Consider the following 19,835-nt stretch of genomic DNA (forward strand, 5'->3'; position numbering starts at 1 on the left):
TGTCAAGGTTAATAATCAAATTTCACTAAGTTTCACATCTGTAACTGAATATCAATGAGAGTTCAACTTTAGAGTGCCCCTTTGAACCTCAGCTATCACCACAATTTCTTAATTCTAGGGGTGAGTGCATCTTATGCTCCATCTCACCCTTTTCTTTTCTTTTTTTTTTTTTTTTTTTTTTTTTTCGGTGTGAGTGCATTTTATGCTCCATCTCACACACTTTTCTATCTCTTTTTTTTTTTTTTTTTTTTTTTTTTTGGTGTGAGTGCATCTTATGCTCCATCTCACACTGGTCACTTACTTGAGGTAGGACTCATGTTCTGAGCTGCTAGTTTTACTATTCAACTCAAAATAGCGGAGTCAATTTGGGCTTTTGTCCTTCTTTGCAATTATTGAACCTCAAGAATTAGCACTTCAGATGTGCACTAGCTCTCTTGACCATTAACAATGAAATCAAGGGCTTCCATACACATGAAGGAAGTTAGGGCTAGTCATGCTGAAAGGCATATTCAACTCCCCTTTTCTCATGCATATATCAAATTGGGTCATTCACAAGAATAAAAACTTAACAAGTACATCAGTCTCCCTCAACTCATTGAATTCCTTCTTAAAAAAAATCATCAAATAAATAGTAATGAACTTGAGGGGTTCAAGTCTTTTTTTTTTTTTCTTTTGGTCATGTCATTGCCTGCATATGTGTGTTGGGGTGCATGGTTTCAGCCCCCATACCCTAGCCTCAGGCTCACTCCCCCACACTTAAGATGAACATTGTCCTCAATGTTCGTAGTGTTAGGCAGTAACAATAAAACTAGCAAGAGCATCATCAAGTAATAGGAGGTATTTAGAGGACTTCCCTGAAGATCATTCTTAAATTCTGCAATATGTTGTCGGTGGAAAACTTCTTCTGCTAGAAATCACTTGCAAACTAGAAGAGGAGATCAGTATCTTTATTCAATTAAATTCTAAGAAAAGCTAACTAAACTTAAATGCTATGAAAAATAAAAACAAAAAGCAAGTAAGACAGTTTATGACTAAGTATCTGAATTGGGAATTCTCCCAACAGCCTCTTGTTCCCTTGGGTTTACCATGGTGTTACTAGGTAAGGTACCCGGAGCCCTTTCTGAAATCATCTGTGCCAGCTGCCCAACCTGAGTTTCCAAGTTCCTTATCGATGTTTCGTTTTTCTGAAATCTATTTTCCGCACTAGCTATGAACTTGGTCATCAGCTCCTCCAAGTTAGATTTCGGTTCCGGCTGATAGAAGTTTTGGTGGAAAGGCTTAGGTGCATGCTGATTCAGGTGGCCTCTCCATCCGGGGTTATGGGCATGATGGTACTGATTTCCTGGCTGTCTTGTAAAGTTGCCAACAAAGTCTACTTGTTCTGTGGACTGAAAAGTCTGACTGCCAACTTGGAATTCAGTGCTATCATGGCCTCCCCCACACTTATCATACTGTATATGCATAGCTGCCATCTGCATCTCATCAAATTTTTTGCTAAGTGCTCCTATTTGTGCAGAGAGAGCTGTGTATGTATCCACATTATGAAGGCCATGCTGCTTTCTAACTGGTGTCCTTTCTGAATGCCATTGGTAGTTATTGGCTGCCATCTCCTCGATGAGTGCATGGGCAACCTCGGGAGTCTTATTGTTTATGGAGCCCCCAGCTGCTGCATCTAAGATGGTCTTGTTTGAATCGGTCAGACCATTATAAAATGTTTGCACCTGCAGCCAAATCGGAAGGCCATGGTGAGGAACCCTCCTTAGTAGCTCCTTGTAACGTTCCCAGGACTCATAGAGAGATTCCCCCTCTTGCTGGAAAAAAGTAGTGATGTCATTCCTCATTTTAGCAGTTTTAGAAGGGGGAAAATATTTAGAGAGAAAACGGCTGGCCATTTCGTCCCATGTGGCTATAGATCCTGCCGGTAATGAGTTCAACCAAGCTTTGGCTTTATCCTTCAAAGAAAATGGGAATAACCTCAGCCGGATGGCATCATCACTTACCCCATTGTGTTTGAAGGTGTCACAGATTTCCAAGAAGTTAGCAATATGGGCATTCGGATCCTCATGGGCCATACCACAAAACTGAACCGTATTTTGTATCATTTGGATTATGGCCGGTTTAATTTCGAAGTTATTGGCAGCAATAGTTGGCCTGATAATGCTGGAGACAGTCCCGGTGAGGGTAGGCTTGGCATAATCCATCATAGTTCTTTGTTCAGCCATTTCTTGTGCTTCTTGTCTGACTTGCTTAGCAGCTCTCAAACGGACACGGAGAGTCCGTTCAATCTCCGGGTCGTAAAGGATCTCTTCTAGTTCAGGTCTGCTTGTCATAAACTGTAAAGGTCAAAGCAATAAAAAGGCCAATATTCACAAAAGAAAATAAATAACTAATCCTATTACAACTGAAAATGTAAAGTGAAGTATTGGAATATACAAACCTACATCCTAAAATAAATAAATGCAGCTAACTAAAAGCATATCAACATTTTATTCAATATACAGAATTCAGTAGCAATTTACAAACAGGTCTGAATTCAGTAATCTCTGAGTAGAACAACAGTTTACAAATTCCTCTTCTTTATATTGCTGAAATCAGGGACGGGATTTAATTACACAGATCTAAACTGCTGAGAACTGAAATCTCAGTAGCTACTGAGAACAGTAATATACAGTTATGAAATCTTAGTAGCTACTGAGGACAGCCAAGTGCGGATCAGCAGTGATTGTGTTCAGGTCTGAGTTTCATATTAAAAGGCTCTTCTGTGCTACTGAAGGTCAATACACTAAACTGAAGTCAATGTACAAAGGATTGATAGCAATTCAGACATCAGTTCCACACAAAATTGAGATCAGCTCTGAAATCTCAGAAGCCACTGAGAACAACAATAAATATAATAGCAGCTGCTGATAACAGTACAGTTGTGCTCAGGTCTGATTTCCATATTGGAAGGCTACTAAATATCAGATCTGAGCCCACTGTTTTGATGAGCTATGCATCACCAAACACCAGATGGAGTAGCCATACTAAAACTGAGCAATTCAGTAGGATAACCTACTGATATTAGCAATGAAACATGCTGTATACAGATCTGCACAAAACCGAAATCAATTAGTAGAAAAAAATAATCTGAAATCAGACCTGTATTCACCATGGTGTGGATGCTGGGATCTTATTTTCTTTTTCTTTTCTTTTTCTATTTTTCTTTTCTTTCCTTTTTTTTTTTTTTTTAAAGGAAGAAAACTAAAACAAAATACAGCAATGCAACCAAAATCTTTTTGGATGAGTGCAGGTCTGATTGATGAATGCAATTCAGATCTGAACTCATTTTGAGATTTATTTATTTATTTATTTGTATTTTTTTTTTAGAACCAAAAGAAGAAGAGAAATTTGATTTGCATAAGCTATATTAAAACTGAAACTAAGATGGAACAATCAAGTATCAAGAGAAGAAACATGGCTCCATCAATGTAGCCCTTGATGGAGTATACACTTATTGGAATGTAGTACACACGGCTGCACACACCCATTCAGATCTGTTAGACTTTCTATTCATGCACAGCTGAAATCAGAGCTATCTATCTTGAAAAAAAATTTCAAAGATCTGCCTAGGACAATTCACAATGCCAATTTAGTAATGTTAATTGTAATACAAACCTGTTCAAAACCTGCCCTGGTTCAGTCTTGCTGTAGCAGGTCTGCTATAGTAGCCCTGCTATAGGTCTGAACTCTAATAGAAAAATGGTGTGGAAGTGCCACTTTTCATGAAATCTCTTGAGGCATAAAAAAAATTCTCAGATTAAATATACTTTTCTTCAACCAAATCAGCTTAGATAGATCGGAGTACAAGTTATTTAATACAGCAAAGTATGCCCTGTATCCTGCTCTGTTCACAACCCCAGTTCAGATCTAGGTGGTTGCAGATCCGAATTTCTTCAACCATGACTATCCAATTGTTTTTGGGAGATAGCAGATTTTTTTGTAGGGTGTATTGGGGTGACGATAACCCCCAATTATCCTTTAAATTTACATCAGTTCAGGTCTGAGTTCAAGAGAACTCAGATCTGAACTGTTGCAGATCTGCTACAGCAGAACTCAGATCTGAACTCAGATCTGAGTTCTGATCCGAATCCTTGGTTTCCATGGTTCTTTCTCTCTCTCTTTTTTTTTTTCACTATCTAAATATATATTTTTTTTCTTTTTGCAACGAAAGAAAGGAATAATAAAGGGCTGAGAACAGATTTTTTTTTTTTTTCTGAGTATTGCAGTTCTGCTATAGCAGAGTTCAGGTCTGAACTCAAGTCTGAGTTCGGATCTGAAATCTCAATTGCCTTACCTTCAGTTATTGCTACCAAATTGTTTTTGGGGAATAGTAGAAGTGCCCTAGGGTGAATTGGGGTGGTGATGACACCCAATTCCCCTCAAAATTTCATCAGTTCAGGTCTGAGTTCAGAGGAACTCAGATCTGAACTGTTGCAAATCTGCTGTAGCAGAATTCAGATCTGAACTCAGATCTGAGTTCTGATCCGAATTCTCAATTGCTCCTCTTATTGTTCAAAAGATCTCCCCTTTGTTTTTTTTAATTTGTTTTTTTCTTTTTGTAATGAAAGAAAGAAAAAAAAAATAAAGTCTGAAACACAAGCAACTCTTTTCGGCTGAGTGCTACAGATCTGAAATCTGCTGATCTGAGTGCCGAATGCAACTCAGATCTGCAACACTCATGTTTTTTATGAAATTTTTTTTTCTTTTTTTTTTTTTATTTTTGAAGGGAACAACATCAAGATTGAATAGAAATCAAATATGCCTTTATTAAAATGAAACTGAAACCAGAAAAAGAGAGTAATCTACTTAAGAAAGAAGAAACATAACTACATGAGTACAGCAGTTGCAGTCCAAGCTGAAATGAAAAAGTTAGCAAATTAACCCAACTATGAATGCAATGCTGAATGAGATCAGATTAAGAATGCTCAATGTTTCCTAATATTGCTTCTCTAAATCCCCGGCAGCGGCGCCAAAAACTTGATGTGTTGCTCATTGTGACACTAGCAAGTGCACTAGCCGTTCAAGTAATAAAGTAGTGAGTGAAGTATCGTTCCCACGAGGATTTAGGAAACAATTACCAATACTAAATTGAACATTTCTTATCTGATCAACAAATAAATCAAAACTCTAATGAAAGCTAAGAAATCCTAAATTTAAATCTATCTAAATCATTGGTCCAATTGCCTTCAATTCAGGTTAGAAGAGTAAGCAGTAAATGTCAATCTCAGAATTCAGCAATCTATCAATTTGGATCATTCGAATGAATCATGATTGAGCCTTGGTTTGGTGAAACCCCAAGGTCATGAACAGCCTCTCTCAAGCGCATGTTCATCCTATGCATGAGTGACGGTTCTTCTATCTCTAGCAAGAATCTAATCCCCATGCATGCATTTCTTCAAACACTTCTAAGGCATCAATTCAAATCTGAATTGATCACCAACTGAATTGTGCAAGTTATCTCTAACCTTGCACTCAATTCAGTTCTTGAATAGTAGATCTGAATTCCTAGAGTCTCTCTCAAGCACTCTAGGAATTCCAAGCTGTAGATTAATTCGCCCAATCTGAAATTTGCAGATCTGAATTCTCTTTCAAGCAATTCAGATCTTGCAATCTCAGATCTGAGAATTCAGATCTGAGTTTTGAAGGTTAGTTGGCCGAATTGATCTGCAATCACACCCTTATTCAAGAAACTTCAAGTACAATGCATGATCATTTGAATGAATCAAAAAGAATTAGATTGCTGAACTGAAATTTTACAAGCTGAAATACATCAAGGAAGAATGGAAACAAGGAGAAAGAAGAAAGAACATATAACTAAGAAACTGAATTCAAATCAAAAGAGAATGAAACTACAAATGATTTATTACAGAAGATCTTTGAATCACAAACTCTCAATTCGAACTCACCTTCTTCTTCTAGCTTGCTTGTCTTGAACTTCCTTCAGCCCTTCTTCTTCTTCTTCCTTGCGCCTAGCCTTCTTCTCTTCTCTTCTCTCAAGGTGGCCGAACCTCTAAGAGTGGAAGAGCCTTTCTCTCAAGCAATTGAACAACTTTCTCCCCTCCTAGAGGCCTCCTTATATAGTTTTTCAAGGGGCTCTTGCCCCTTCTTGAAGCCTCTAGAATGGGGTGTATTACACCCCTCATGAACCTTCTAGAGTGCTCCCTCCTTCTCTTCAAGAAACTCCTAGAAGTTGCCGCCCCTAGCTCCCTTTGGGCTGCTATTTGGGCTACAACTTAGCTTGCTTTTGAGCTCATGTGGGCTACACTCTAGGCTGTTATTTGGGCTAAAAATGGGCCTTCCTTGCTGGGCCGAATTCTCCTCATAGCTAGGCTTCTTCCCTTGGATTTTCCAAAGAGTTTCACTTGCTCTTCTTGGGCCGAAGTGCTCTCTCTTGCTTCCACGACCGGGCTGGACTGAAATTGGTCTTTTTGAACCTTCTTTTCTTGCATTTTTCCTTCATTCTCTTGGATTGATTATCCCTGAACCTATTCTTAGCATTAAGCTAAATTAAGGCAAAAATTAATAAAACCGGCATAAAAATCCATGCTAAAGTCCTCAAAAATTATAGATAAATTGTAAGTTCATCAAATACCCCCACACTTAAGCTTTTGCTTGTCCTCAAGCAAAGACATCAGCCATAAACTTAACATTCCCCCCTTCTGTTCTCACCATTTACCTGGTGAACTTTTTAAGATAGAAATGCATTGAGTAGTCGGGGAACTTTTGTAAGTGCTCAACTCTTATTCTTGTAAATTACCAATTAAGATATGTATCAGATCCAAGGAAAGGAGAATATGAATTTCATCATAGTCTACCCTTCACTCCTAATTCATATATAAATCAGCTCCTTAATTGTCAAGGTTAATAATCAAATTTCACTAAGTTTCACATCTGTAACTGAATATCAATGAGAGTTCAACTTTAGAGTGCCCCTTTGAACCTCAGCTATCACCACAATTTCTTAATTCTAGGGGTGAGTGCATCTTATGCTCCATCTCACCCTTTTCTTTTCTTTTTTTTTTTTTTTTTTTTTTTTCGGTGTGAGTGCATTTTATGCTCCATCTCACACACTTTTCTATCTCTTTTTTTTTTTTTTTTTTTTTTTTTTTGGTGTGAGTGCATCTTATGCTCCATCTCACACTGGTCACTTACTTGAGGTAGGACTCATGTTCTGAGCTGCTAGTTTTACTATTCAACTCAAAATAGCGGAGTCAATTTGGGCTTTTGTCCTTCTTTGCAATTATTGAACCTCAAGAATTAGCACTTCAGATGTGCACTAGCTCTCTTGACCATTAACAATGAAATCAAGGGCTTCCATACACATGAAGGAAGTTAGGGCTAGTCATGCTGAAAGGCATATTCAACTCCCCTTTTCTCATGCATATATCAAATTGGGTCATTCACAAGAATAAAAACTTAACAAGTACATCAGTCTCCCTCAACTCATTGAATTCCTTCTTAAAAAAAATCATCAAATAAATAGTAATGAACTTGAGGGGTTCAAGTCTTTTTTTTTTTTTCTTTTGGTCATGTCATTGCCTGCATATGTGTGTTGGGGTGCATGGTTTCAGCCCCCATACCCTAGCCTCAGGCTCACTCCCCCACACTTAAGATGAACATTGTCCTCAATGTTCGTAGTGTTAGGCAGTAACAATAAAACTAGCAAGAGCATCATCAAGTAATAGGAGGTATTTAGAGGACTTCCCTGAAGATCATTCTTAAATTCTGCAATATGTTGTCGGTGGAAAACTTCTTCTGCTAGAAATCACTTGCAAACTAGAAGAGGAGATCAGTATCTTTATTCAATTAAATTCTAAGAAAAGCTAACTAAACTTAAATGCTATGAAAAATAAAAACAAAAAGCAAGTAAGACAGTTTATGACTAAGTATCTGAATTGGGAATTCTCCCAACAGCCTCTTGTTCCCTTGGGTTTACCATGGTGTTACTAGGTAAGGTACCCGGAGCCCTTTCTGAAATCATCTGTGCCAGCTGCCCAACCTGAGTTTCCAAGTTCCTTATCGATGTTTCGTTTTTCTGAAATCTATTTTCCGCACTAGCTATGAACTTGGTCATCAGCTCCTCCAAGTTAGATTTCGGTTCCGGCTGATAGAAGTTTTGGTGGAAAGGCTTAGGTGCATGCTGATTCAGGTGGCCTCTCCATCCGGGGTTATGGGCATGATGGTACTGATTTCCTGGCTGTCTTGTAAAGTTGCCAACAAAGTCTACTTGTTCTGTGGACTGAAAAGTCTGACTGCCAACTTGGAATTCAGTGCTATCATGGCCTCCCCCACACTTATCATACTGTATATGCATAGCTGCCATCTGCATCTCATCAAATTTTTTGCTAAGTGCTCCTATTTGTGCAGAGAGAGCTGTGTATGTATCCACATTATGAAGGCCATGCTGCTTTCTAACTGGTGTCCTTTCTGAATGCCATTGGTAGTTATTGGCTGCCATCTCCTCGATGAGTGCATGGGCAACCTCGGGAGTCTTATTGTTTATGGAGCCCCCAGCTGCTGCATCTAAGATGGTCTTGTTTGAATCGGTCAGACCATTATAAAATGTTTGCACCTGCAGCCAAATCGGAAGGCCATGGTGAGGAACCCTCCTTAGTAGCTCCTTGTAACGTTCCCAGGACTCATAGAGAGATTCCCCCTCTTGCTGGAAAAAAGTAGTGATGTCATTCCTCATTTTAGCAGTTTTAGAAGGGGGAAAATATTTAGAGAGAAAACGGCTGGCCATTTCGTCCCATGTGGCTATAGATCCTGCCGGTAATGAGTTCAACCAAGCTTTGGCTTTATCCTTCAAAGAAAATGGGAATAACCTCAGCCGGATGGCATCATCACTTACCCCATTGTGTTTGAAGGTGTCACAGATTTCCAAGAAGTTAGCAATATGGGCATTCGGATCCTCATGGGCCATACCACAAAACTGAACCGTATTTTGTATCATTTGGATTATGGCCGGTTTAATTTCGAAGTTATTGGCAGCAATAGTTGGCCTGATAATGCTGGAGACAGTCCCGGTGAGGGTAGGCTTGGCATAATCCATCATAGTTCTTTGTTCAGCCATTTCTTGTGCTTCTTGTCTGACTTGCTTAGCAGCTCTCAAACGGACACGGAGAGTCCGTTCAATCTCCGGGTCGTAAAGGATCTCTTCTAGTTCAGGTCTGCTTGTCATAAACTGTAAAGGTCAAAGCAATAAAAAGGCCAATATTCACAAAAGAAAATAAATAACTAATCCTATTACAACTGAAAATGTAAAGTGAAGTATTGGAATATACAAACCTACATCCTAAAATAAATAAATGCAGCTAACTAAAAGCATATCAACATTTTATTCAATATACAGAATTCAGTAGCAATTTACAAACAGGTCTGAATTCAGTAATCTCTGAGTAGAACAACAGTTTACAAATTCCTCTTCTTTATATTGCTGAAATCAGGGACGGGATTTAATTACACAGATCTAAACTGCTGAGAACTGAAATCTCAGTAGCTACTGAGAACAGTAATATACAGTTATGAAATCTTAGTAGCTACTGAGGACAGCCAAGTGCGGATCAGCAGTGATTGTGTTCAGGTCTGAGTTTCATATTAAAAGGCTCTTCTGTGCTACTGAAGGTCAATACACTAAACTGAAGTCAATGTACAAAGGATTGATAGCAATTCAGACATCAGTTCCACACAAAATTGAGATCAGCTCTGAAATCTCAGAAGCCACTGAGAACAACAATAAATATAATAGCAGCTGCTGATAACAGTACAGTTGTGCTCAGGTCTGATTTCCATATTGGAAGGCTACTAAATATCAGATCTGAGCCCACTGTTTTGATGAGCTATGCATCACCAAACACCAGATGGAGTAGCCATACTAAAACTGAGCAATTCAGTAGGATAACCTACTGATATTAGCAATGAAACATGCTGTATACAGATCTGCACAAAACCGAAATCAATTAGTAGAAAAAAATAATCTGAAATCAGACCTGTATTCACCATGGTGTGGATGCTGGGATCTTATTTTCTTTTTCTTTTCTTTTTCTATTTTTCTTTTCTTTCCTTTTTTTTTTTTTTTTTAAAGGAAGAAAACTAAAACAAAATACAGCAATGCAACCAAAATCTTTTTGGATGAGTGCAGGTCTGATTGATGAATGCAATTCAGATCTGAACTCATTTTGAGATTTATTTATTTATTTATTTGTATTTTTTTTTAGAACCAAAAGAAGAAGAGAAATTTGATTTGCATAAGCTATATTAAAACTGAAACTAAGATGGAACAATCAAGTATCAAGAGAAGAAACATGGCTCCATCAATGTAGCCCTTGATGGAGTATACACTTATTGGAATGTAGTACACACGGCTGCACACACCCATTCAGATCTGTTAGACTTTCTATTCATGCACAGCTGAAATCAGAGCTATCTATCTTGAAAAAAAATTTCAAAGATCTGCCTAGGACAATTCACAATGCCAATTTAGTAATGTTAATTGTAATACAAACCTGTTCAAAACCTGCCCTGGTTCAGTCTTGCTGTAGCAGGTCTGCTATAGTAGCCCTGCTATAGGTCTGAACTCTAATAGAAAAATGGTGTGGAAGTGCCACTTTTCATGAAATCTCTTGAGGCATAAAAAAAATTCTCAGATTAAATATACTTTTCTTCAACCAAATCAGCTTAGATAGATCGGAGTACAAGTTATTTAATACAGCAAAGTATGCCCTGTATCCTGCTCTGTTCACAACCCCAGTTCAGATCTAGGTGGTTGCAGATCCGAATTTCTTCAACCATGACTATCCAATTGTTTTTGGGAGATAGCAGATTTTTTTGTAGGGTGTATTGGGGTGACGATAACCCCCAATTATCCTTTAAATTTACATCAGTTCAGGTCTGAGTTCAAGAGAACTCAGATCTGAACTGTTGCAGATCTGCTACAGCAGAACTCAGATCTGAACTCAGATCTGAGTTCTGATCCGAATCCTTGGTTTCCATGGTTCTTTCTCTCTCTCTTTTTTTTTTTCACTATCTAAATATATATTTTTTTTCTTTTTGCAACGAAAGAAAGGAATAATAAAGGGCTGAGAACAGATTTTTTTTTTTTTTCTGAGTATTGCAGTTCTGCTATAGCAGAGTTCAGGTCTGAACTCAAGTCTGAGTTCGGATCTGAAATCTCAATTGCCTTACCTTCAGTTATTGCTACCAAATTGTTTTTGGGGAATAGTAGAAGTGCCCTAGGGTGAATTGGGGTGGTGATGACACCCAATTCCCCTCAAAATTTCATCAGTTCAGGTCTGAGTTCAGAGGAACTCAGATCTGAACTGTTGCAAATCTGCTGTAGCAGAATTCAGATCTGAACTCAGATCTGAGTTCTGATCCGAATTCTCAATTGCTCCTCTTATTGTTCAAAAGATCTCCCCTTTGTTTTTTTTAATTTGTTTTTTTCTTTTTGTAATGAAAGAAAGAAAAAAAAAATAAAGTCTGAAACACAAGCAACTCTTTTCGGCTGAGTGCTGCAGATCTGAAATCTGCTGATCTGAGTGCCGAATGCAACTCAGATCTGCAACACTCATGTTTTTTATGAAATTTTTTTTTCTTTTTTTTTTTTTATTTTTGAAGGGAACAACATCAAGATTGAATAGAAATCAAATATGCCTTTATTAAAATGAAACTGAAACCAGAAAAAGAGAGTAATCTACTTAAGAAAGAAGAAACATAACTACATGAGTACAGCAGTTGCAGTCCAAGCTGAAATGAAAAAGTTAGCAAATTAACCCAACTATGAATGCAATGCTGAATGAGATCAGATTAAGAATGCTCAATGTTTCCTAATATTGCTTCTCTAAATCCCCGGCAGCGGCGCCAAAAACTTGATGTGTTGCTCATTGTGACACTAGCAAGTGCACTAGCCGTTCAAGTAATAAAGTAGTGAGTGAAGTATCGTTCCCACGAGGATTTAGGAAACAATTACCAATACTAAATTGAACATTTCTTATCTGATCAACAAATAAATCAAAACTCTAATGAAAGCTAAGAAATCCTAAATTTAAATCTATCTAAATCATTGGTCCAATTGCCTTCAATTCAGGTTAGAAGAGTAAGCAGTAAATGTCAATCTCAGAATTCAGCAATCTATCAATTTGGATCATTCGAATGAATCATGATTGAGCTTTGGTTTGGTGAAACCCCAAGGTCATGAACAGCCTCTCTCAAGCGCATGTTCATCCTATGCATGAGTGACGGTTCTTCTATCTCTAGCAAGAATCTAATCCCCATGCATGCATTTCTTCAAACACTTCTAAGGCATCAATTCAAATCTGAATTGATCACCAACTGAATTGTGCAAGTTATCTCTAACCTTGCACTCAATTCAGTTCTTGAATAGTAGATCTGAATTCCTAGAGTCTCTCTCAAGCACTCTAGGAATTCCAAGCTGTAGATTAATTCGCCCAATCTGAAATTTGCAGATCTGAATTCTCTTTCAAGCAATTCAGATCTTGCAATCTCAGATCTGAGAATTCAGATCTGAGTTTTGAAGGTTAGTTGGCCGAATTGATCTGCAATCACACCCTTATTCAAGAAACTTCAAGTACAATGCATGATCATTTGAATGAATCAAAAAGAATTAGATTGCTGAACTGAAATTTTACAAGCTGAAATACATCAAGGAAGAATGGAAACAAGGAGAAAGAAGAAAGAACATATAACTAAGAAACTGAATTCAAATCAAAAGAGAATGAAACTACAAATGATTTATTACAGAAGATCTTTGAATCACAAACTCTCAATTCGAACTCACCTTCTTCTTCTAGCTTGCTTGTCTTGAACTTCCTTCAGCCCTTCTTCTTCTTCTTCCTTGCGCCTAGCCTTCTTCTCTTCTCTTCTCTCAAGGTGGCCGAACCTCTAAGAGTGGAAGAGCCTTTCTCTCAAGCAATTGAACAACTTTCTCCCCTCCTAGAGGCCTCCTTATATAGTTTTTCAAGGGGCTCTTGCCCCTTCTTGAAGCCTCTAGAATGGGGTGTATTACACCCCTCATGAACCTTCTAGAGTGCTCCCTCCTTCTCTTCAAGAAACTCCTAGAAGTTGCCGCCCCTAGCTCCCTTTGGGCTGCTATTTGGGCTACAACTTAGCTTGCTTTTGAGCTCATGTGGGCTACACTCTAGGCTGTTATTTGGGCTAAAAATGGGCCTTCCTTGCTGGGCCGAATTCTCCTCATAGCTAGGCTTCTTCCCTTGGATTTTCCAAAGAGTTTCACTTGCTCTTCTTGGGCCGAAGTGCTCTCTCTTGCTTCCACGACCGGGCTGGACTGAAATTGGTCTTTTTGAACCTTCTTTTCTTGCATTTTTCCTTCATTCTCTTGGATTGATTATCCCTGAACCTATTCTTAGCATTAAGCTAAATTAAGGCAAAAATTAATAAAACCGGCATAAAAATCCATGCTAAAGTCCTCAAAAATTATAGATAAATTGTAAGTTCATCATCTGGGTACCCATGCCATGCCTATCGCAGGGGTGATAGCCAGGATGATGATGCTCCCTCGAGCTTCGGGGGAGCCTGGGAGCGTATTTCGGAGGCTCGGGAAGACTCTGGCGATACGGCATCTACTTCTAGGGGAAGGGAGACTGATACTTTTGGCCCTTCCTTAATGACAGCGGAGAGACTCAGGTCTCTGATCCACTACTTTCGTCTCCCTGGGGACCTGATTTATAGCCTCCCTACTGGCAACTTCCCTTGGGAGCATGGCCCCAATGACAGTAATTTTTTAGGAACAGCTCGAGGCCGGTTTGCGTCTCCCTCTGCACCCCTTGATAGTGGAGGTGCTAAATCATTTTAACGTCACCATTGGCCAACTTCATCCCAATGCCATTCGAAACATGGTTGGGACTATATCTTTGTGTTATGAGTACTGTCTCCCTTTAGATCTTGATATTTTTTAATCTATCCTCTGTATAAAGAATGCTACTCCTAGGGTTCCTCCGGAGAGGTGTTTTTATTATCTCTCCCCCCGTCACAACTATAAGCTCTTATACGAGCTATCGAATAAGATTCCCGCCTGGAAGTGAGACTATTTTATGGTCCGTAACCCTGAGGGGTGGCCCTTTCCTACTGCTTGGATGGGCACTGTCCAGGACCCCGGGGCCGAGCTAGACACTGAGACTCGAAAAACAATGCTGTCCTGGGTGTCGGTAGGCTTCCATTGCTCAAACTACTTAGCCGAGGAGAAGCTCGTACAGGCAGGCTTGAGCCCGGGTAGGTCAATCTTTTAGGTCGCGTAGTGCCTTGCGACTTGTGTACACATGCATTGTCTATTATCGGACTAATACCTTGTGGTCTTGTGGCAGCCATCATGTCTAGTGTTGATTCATGACGCCTTCTCTCGGTCAGCCAAAGATGCCAAGCGAAGAGGACGCGCCCTGACCGAACCCCGCCTTCGGGGAGCACTGAGTTCAGGTCCGCCGAGTTGGTCCTTCCTTCTCCTTCGCCCAAGGTTCCGATGCTCCCCCCCCCCCCCCCCCCCGAGGGGACTAGTGAGGCTAACCCTGGGGGGAGTGAACTCCCTCAGTCAGGGGAGGCATCATTCAACCCCCTTCAGCCCCGTCCTTACCCCCGATTCCCAGTGGGAAACTGGGAAGGGGTAAACGATTATCTGGTAGCCCGGTGGAGGAGCCAGAAAGCGGTTACCAATGATGAAATCGCTCAGTGGGGAAACATGGAGCCTGGGGATTTATCCGCGTTCGCTTCTGCTCACTATATGGTGGTAAGTGACCTTTCATCTTTTCTTGTTTTGCCCTTTCCCACTGTCTTCTGATCTTTTTTTTTTTGCCGACAGGTAAATTCTGCCATTCATTCCATAGCTCTCCAGACGCACATCCATCGCGTCGACGCTCTCGACCAGCATGCTACCAACCAGAGGCTCTAGACCAAGCTCGACTGGATCCGGTGTGAGCTCTAGCACACTCGCAAGGGGAGAGAGTCTCAGGAGCTGCTCGTCCCTGACCAGGAAGCTCAAATCGCTCGGCTTACTGAAGAGAGCACGCGCTTCAGGGAGGAGTCGTCGAGGATGGCGGGGGAGAGGGAGCTTCTTAGGCAGCAGGTGTGGCACTTGGAGTCCACCCTTCTTAACCGAACCCAAAACTTTGATCAGATGATGGAGGCTGAGCGAGAGAAAGCGGTCTGGGTTTTTAAAGACTCCCAGGAATTTCATGACCTCTAGGCGGAGTATGGTTCGGGTTCATACCACTCAGGGTTTAAGCTCTACTGGTGGCTGGTTCAGAAGAAGTTTTCTGGGCTTAACCACGACGACATTACTATGAAGGGTCTGCCTCCTGAGACAGCGGACCAGGCAGATGAAGAGGAGCCCGATTCTTTGGAGAATGAGGAGGCAGATTCTTAAGGTGGTGTTTCTCTGGACTTCTGTGGCTTCCGAGTGCCATAAACCCGATCTTTCACAAGTTTTCAGTTGGGTGGTTGTGCCCTACGGTGATGGAACCTTGCCCGAGCTGTTTATCTTGGTTATTGCACTTGTCATTCATTTTTTTTTCTTTTGAATGAATGAAAGTTTCTTCTTTCTGAGTATGATGGACTTCCTTTATTTTTACTAAAGCAATCTCATCACTTGAACTGTTAAAGTTACATACTTGAAGTAGGGCTCTTCGGTAGGCGTTGTCCCGATTTGTCACGTTTAAGGCCCGCATGCTATATCATGGAGTGATTGCAACGTATGCCTGAACTAAGCATTGGTTGGCTATTTCTCAGTTCGACCAACATATCGGGACAAACTATGCTTCGCGGGGTTTAAACCTGAACTACTTACGCTTTTAATGTTTCATGTCTTGCCTTTGCCATTGTCGTTTCACGCTGAGGTCTTTGTCAGCTCAGTGTTTTGGCCCTTAGACTTTGGAAGGGACCCGTAGTCTGCTCCTGGATTTCTCCTAGGCCAAAGTGGCTACTGGGGTCTTCTTGTGCTGAGGTCATGTTAGCTCGGTATTCTGGCCCTTAGGCTTTGGGAGGGACTCGTGGTCTGCTCCTGGATTTTTACAGGTAATATTGTCTCAGGTTGGCAATATTCCATGCTTGAGGTACTTGTTTCCCTTCGAGAGTCTCGAGTTCATATGTTCCTTCCCCGAGCACTCGTTTCACTCGGTAAGGACCTTCCCACTTTACGAAGGGTCAAGTTGCCAACACAAAGGTTTCACCTCTTGACCTTGGCATTATAGTACCGAGCTACTCTCTGCTGGTAGGCTGCGGTCCTAATGTATGCGAGGTCCATCACTTCGTCGAGTAGGTCAAGGTTGGTACGTAGCTCATCTTCATTTGTTTGATCATTGTATGCTTCTAGGCGCAACGTAGGTACTTCGATCTCTGCGGGAATCATTGCTTCAGTGTCGTAGGTGAGATTGAAGGGTGTTTCTCCCATGGCAATCTTCTTCGTGGTTCGGTAGGCCCATAAGACACTGGGTAGTTCATCTGCCCACAATTCTTTAGCTCGGTCCAGTCGTGCCTTTAGTCTGCGGAGGATGGCTCTGTTCGTGACTTCTGCCTGACCGTTTGCTTGGGGGTGCGCGACTGAAGTAAAGTTTTGTTGGATCCCCATGTTTCTGCACCAATCTTGAAATTTGATGTCCTTGAACTGTTTTCCATTATCGGAAATCAATACCCGAGGTAGTCCGAAATGGCATACGATGCTCTTCCAAAAGAAGTTTTGGACATTTTGGGCTGTGATCGTCACGAGGGGCTCGGCTTCTACCCACTTGGTAAAATAGTCCACCGCCACTACTAAGAACTTTCTTCCTCCCGTTGCTGGTGGGAATGGCCCGAGTAGATCGATGCCCCACTGCGCAAAGGGCCACGGGCTGGTGAGATACTTGAGGTTGGTAGCGGGTTGGTGGTGAATATTGGCATGTCTCTGACATTTGTCACATTTTCTAACAAGTTCAATGGTGTCTGCCTTCATTGTTGGTCAATAATACCCTTGCCGAAGTGCTTTTTGGGCATGGGCCCTACCCCCTAAGTGTCCGCCGCATAGACCCTCATGGATGTCGCGGAGTACGAGCTCAGCTTCGGTAGGTCGCAAGCAGCACAGATAAGGGAGCGTGTAGGATCTCCTATACAGCCGCTCGTCTATCATGATGTATTTGGTTGCCTGGCGCTGCACCCTTCTGGCTGCATTGTGATCTGCAGGGAGGTTCCCATGTAGCAAGAAGCTTGCAAGCGGGTCAACCCAGCTCAGCTCTGCTTGAATGACGGGAGCGACCTCCTCTGCCCCCCTAAGAATGCTAGGCTGAGATAGGTCCTCTATGTACACGGTTCTCATGGTGATGTCGCTAGTGCTGGCTAACTTGGACAGGGCATCGGCCTCAGTGTTCTTTGACCTAGGGATCTGTCTGATGAAGTGTGACTAGAAGTTGAGCAGGATCTCTCTGACTTTGGCTAAGTAGGCGATCATGGTCGGCTTGCAAACTTCGTACTCACCGGTGACTTGGTTGACCACAAGCTGGAGTCACTGTAGATAACGATGTGTTTGGCTTTTACTTCTCTGGCTAGAGTTAGTCCAGCTATCAACGCTTCGTATTCTGCTTCATTGTTGGATGCCTCGAACTCGAAGCGTAGCGCGTACTCCAGTTTTATGCCGCTTGGGCCATGTAGCACTATTCTGGCGCCGCTGCCCTGTTGATTCGAGGAACCATCTATGTGAAGGATCCAGGGCTCCTCATCCCAACTCGTGGTTGGCCGAGCTAGGAGAGGTGCCACACTGGCTACTACTTCACGGGGTTCATACTCGATCGATCTGGGAGCTCCGGGCTCACCCAAGGTGGGAGCCTCATGCTCGATCGAACTGGGAACTTCGGAGCTGAATGTGCATTCGGCTATGAAATCTGCTAAGGCTTGGGCCTTAATGGCAGTTCGCGGATTGTATTGGAGGTCGTACTCACTGAGCTCAATGGCCCACTTTGTCAATCGGCCAGATACCTCGGGCTTAAGCAAGACTTGCCTTAGAGGTTTGTCGGTAAGAACGATAACAGTATGAGCTTGGAAGTACGGGCGAAGCTTCTGAGCTGCAATTATCAATGCGTATGCTAGCTTCTCCATCTCCGGGTATCTCGCCTCTGCTCCCTGCAATACTTTACTAACATAATAGATGGGTCGTTGGACCCGATCTACTTCCTTTATTAGTACCGAACTGACCACTTTGTCACTCGCCGAGAGGTACAGTTCTAAAATGTCACCCTCCTCGGGCCGGGTTAAGATCGGCACACTAGAGAGGTAATTCTTGAGCTCGTCAAACACGAGCTGACAGTCTTGGGTCCACTCGAACCCTTTGCTCTTGATTGCCTTAAAGAATGGCAGACAGCAGTCAGCCGATTTGGACATGAAGCGGCTCAGGGAGGCTATGCGGCCATTTAACCTCTAAACCTCTTTCAACTTACAGGGTGGTCTCATGTCTAAGATGGCCTTAACCTTATCTGGGTTGGCTTCAATGTCGCACCGGTTAACGATGTATCCTAGGAATTTACCTGAGGTCACGCTGAACACACACTTGTTCGGATCTAATCTCATGTTAAACTTACGTAAAATTTCAAAAACATAATGCAAGTCTTGAATTAATTCATATGAGAATTGATTTTTGATGACCATGTCGTCTACATAGCATTCTGTAGATTAACGGTGCGAACAATTTATTTACAAGTCTCTAAAAGGTTGCCCCTGCGTTCTTCAACCCGAAGGGCATAACCTTGTAATAGTAGAGGTCGAACTCTGTGGTGAAGGTAGTTTTTTCTTCATCTGCTGGGTCCATCTTGATCTGGTTATAGCCCGAATAGGCATCCAAGAAACTGAGCAACTCATGCCCTGAGGTCGCGTCCACTAGACGGTTGATTCGGGGAAGTGGAAGCAGTCTTTTGGGCAAGCCTGGTTCAGGTCAGTGTAGTCGACGCACATGCACCACTTGCCGTTGGCCTTCTTTACCGGGACAGGGTTGGCTACCCAGCTCGGGTATTGGACTTCTCTTATGAAGGCTGCCGCGAGGAGCTTCTAAACTTCCTCATCGATCGCTTTCCACTATTCCAAGGCTAGGTTGCGTTTCTTCTGTCTAACGGGCCTAACTACAGGATCAGTGTTCGGCTTGTGAATTATGAGTTTGGGGTCTATACCGGGCATTTCTACCGCGGACCATGCAAAAATATCTAAATTCTGAAGTAAAAAACTTACCAGTTCGGATCGTAGGGGCTCCTGGACGGAAGCGCCGATCTGAAGCATCTAAGTTGGGTCTGCTGTTGAGGTTGGGACCGCGACTGTTTCTTCCGTGGGCGCGGCTCGCTCTTTGCCTTGCTCCATGGGTTGTTACAGTTTGAGGTCACCGGCCACCTTGGTTTTTTCCTTTAGGGCGGAAACGTAGCACTTACGGGACTCAAGTTGGTCACCCCGGGCTACTCCCACACTGAAATCTGTTGGGAATTTCATAGCCAAGGGGTAAGTGGAGACCACCGCCCATAGGACATGGGTGATCGGTTGACCTATTATGGCATTGTAGGGAGAGGGGGTCGCTACCACCAGGAAGTTGTGTTCGAATCTGACCACACAAAGCCACGTGCCGATCTCTATAGGTATTGTTATCTTCCTCAGGGGGCGGACTTCCTCTCTGCTGAAGCCCACTAAGGGAGCGTCCGTAGGCCTCAAATCGCTTCTCTACAACTGAAGTTGGTCGAACGCAGCTTTAAAGAGGATGTCGGCTGAGCTATCTGAGTCCACGAGTACACACCTGACCTTGAAGTCGTTGATCCTTAACTTTATCACGAGTG

At 42.0% G+C, this 19,835-nt stretch overlaps 2 non-coding genes across 2 annotated transcripts; both read left to right on the plus strand.

Annotated features, from left to right (window-relative positions):
- Positions 1-1,737: 1,737 nt before the first annotated feature.
- Positions 1,738-1,844, plus strand: LOC148872265 (small nucleolar RNA R71). Its single transcript, XR_016108599.1, has one exon. It is a non-coding gene; the product is annotated as a small nucleolar RNA R71 (small nucleolar RNA).
- A 6,783-nt stretch (positions 1,845-8,627) lies between these two features.
- LOC148872266 (small nucleolar RNA R71) lies at positions 8,628-8,734 on the plus strand. Its single transcript, XR_016108601.1, has one exon. It is a non-coding gene; the product is annotated as a small nucleolar RNA R71 (small nucleolar RNA).
- Positions 8,735-19,835: the final 11,101 nt, after the last annotated feature.

Source organism: Nelumbo lutea, chromosome 2 (assembly GCF_056320005.1).
Source record: "Nelumbo lutea isolate HS-2025 chromosome 2, American lotus-T2T, whole genome shotgun sequence".
Taxonomy (NCBI): Eukaryota; Viridiplantae; Streptophyta; class Magnoliopsida; order Proteales; family Nelumbonaceae; genus Nelumbo; species Nelumbo lutea.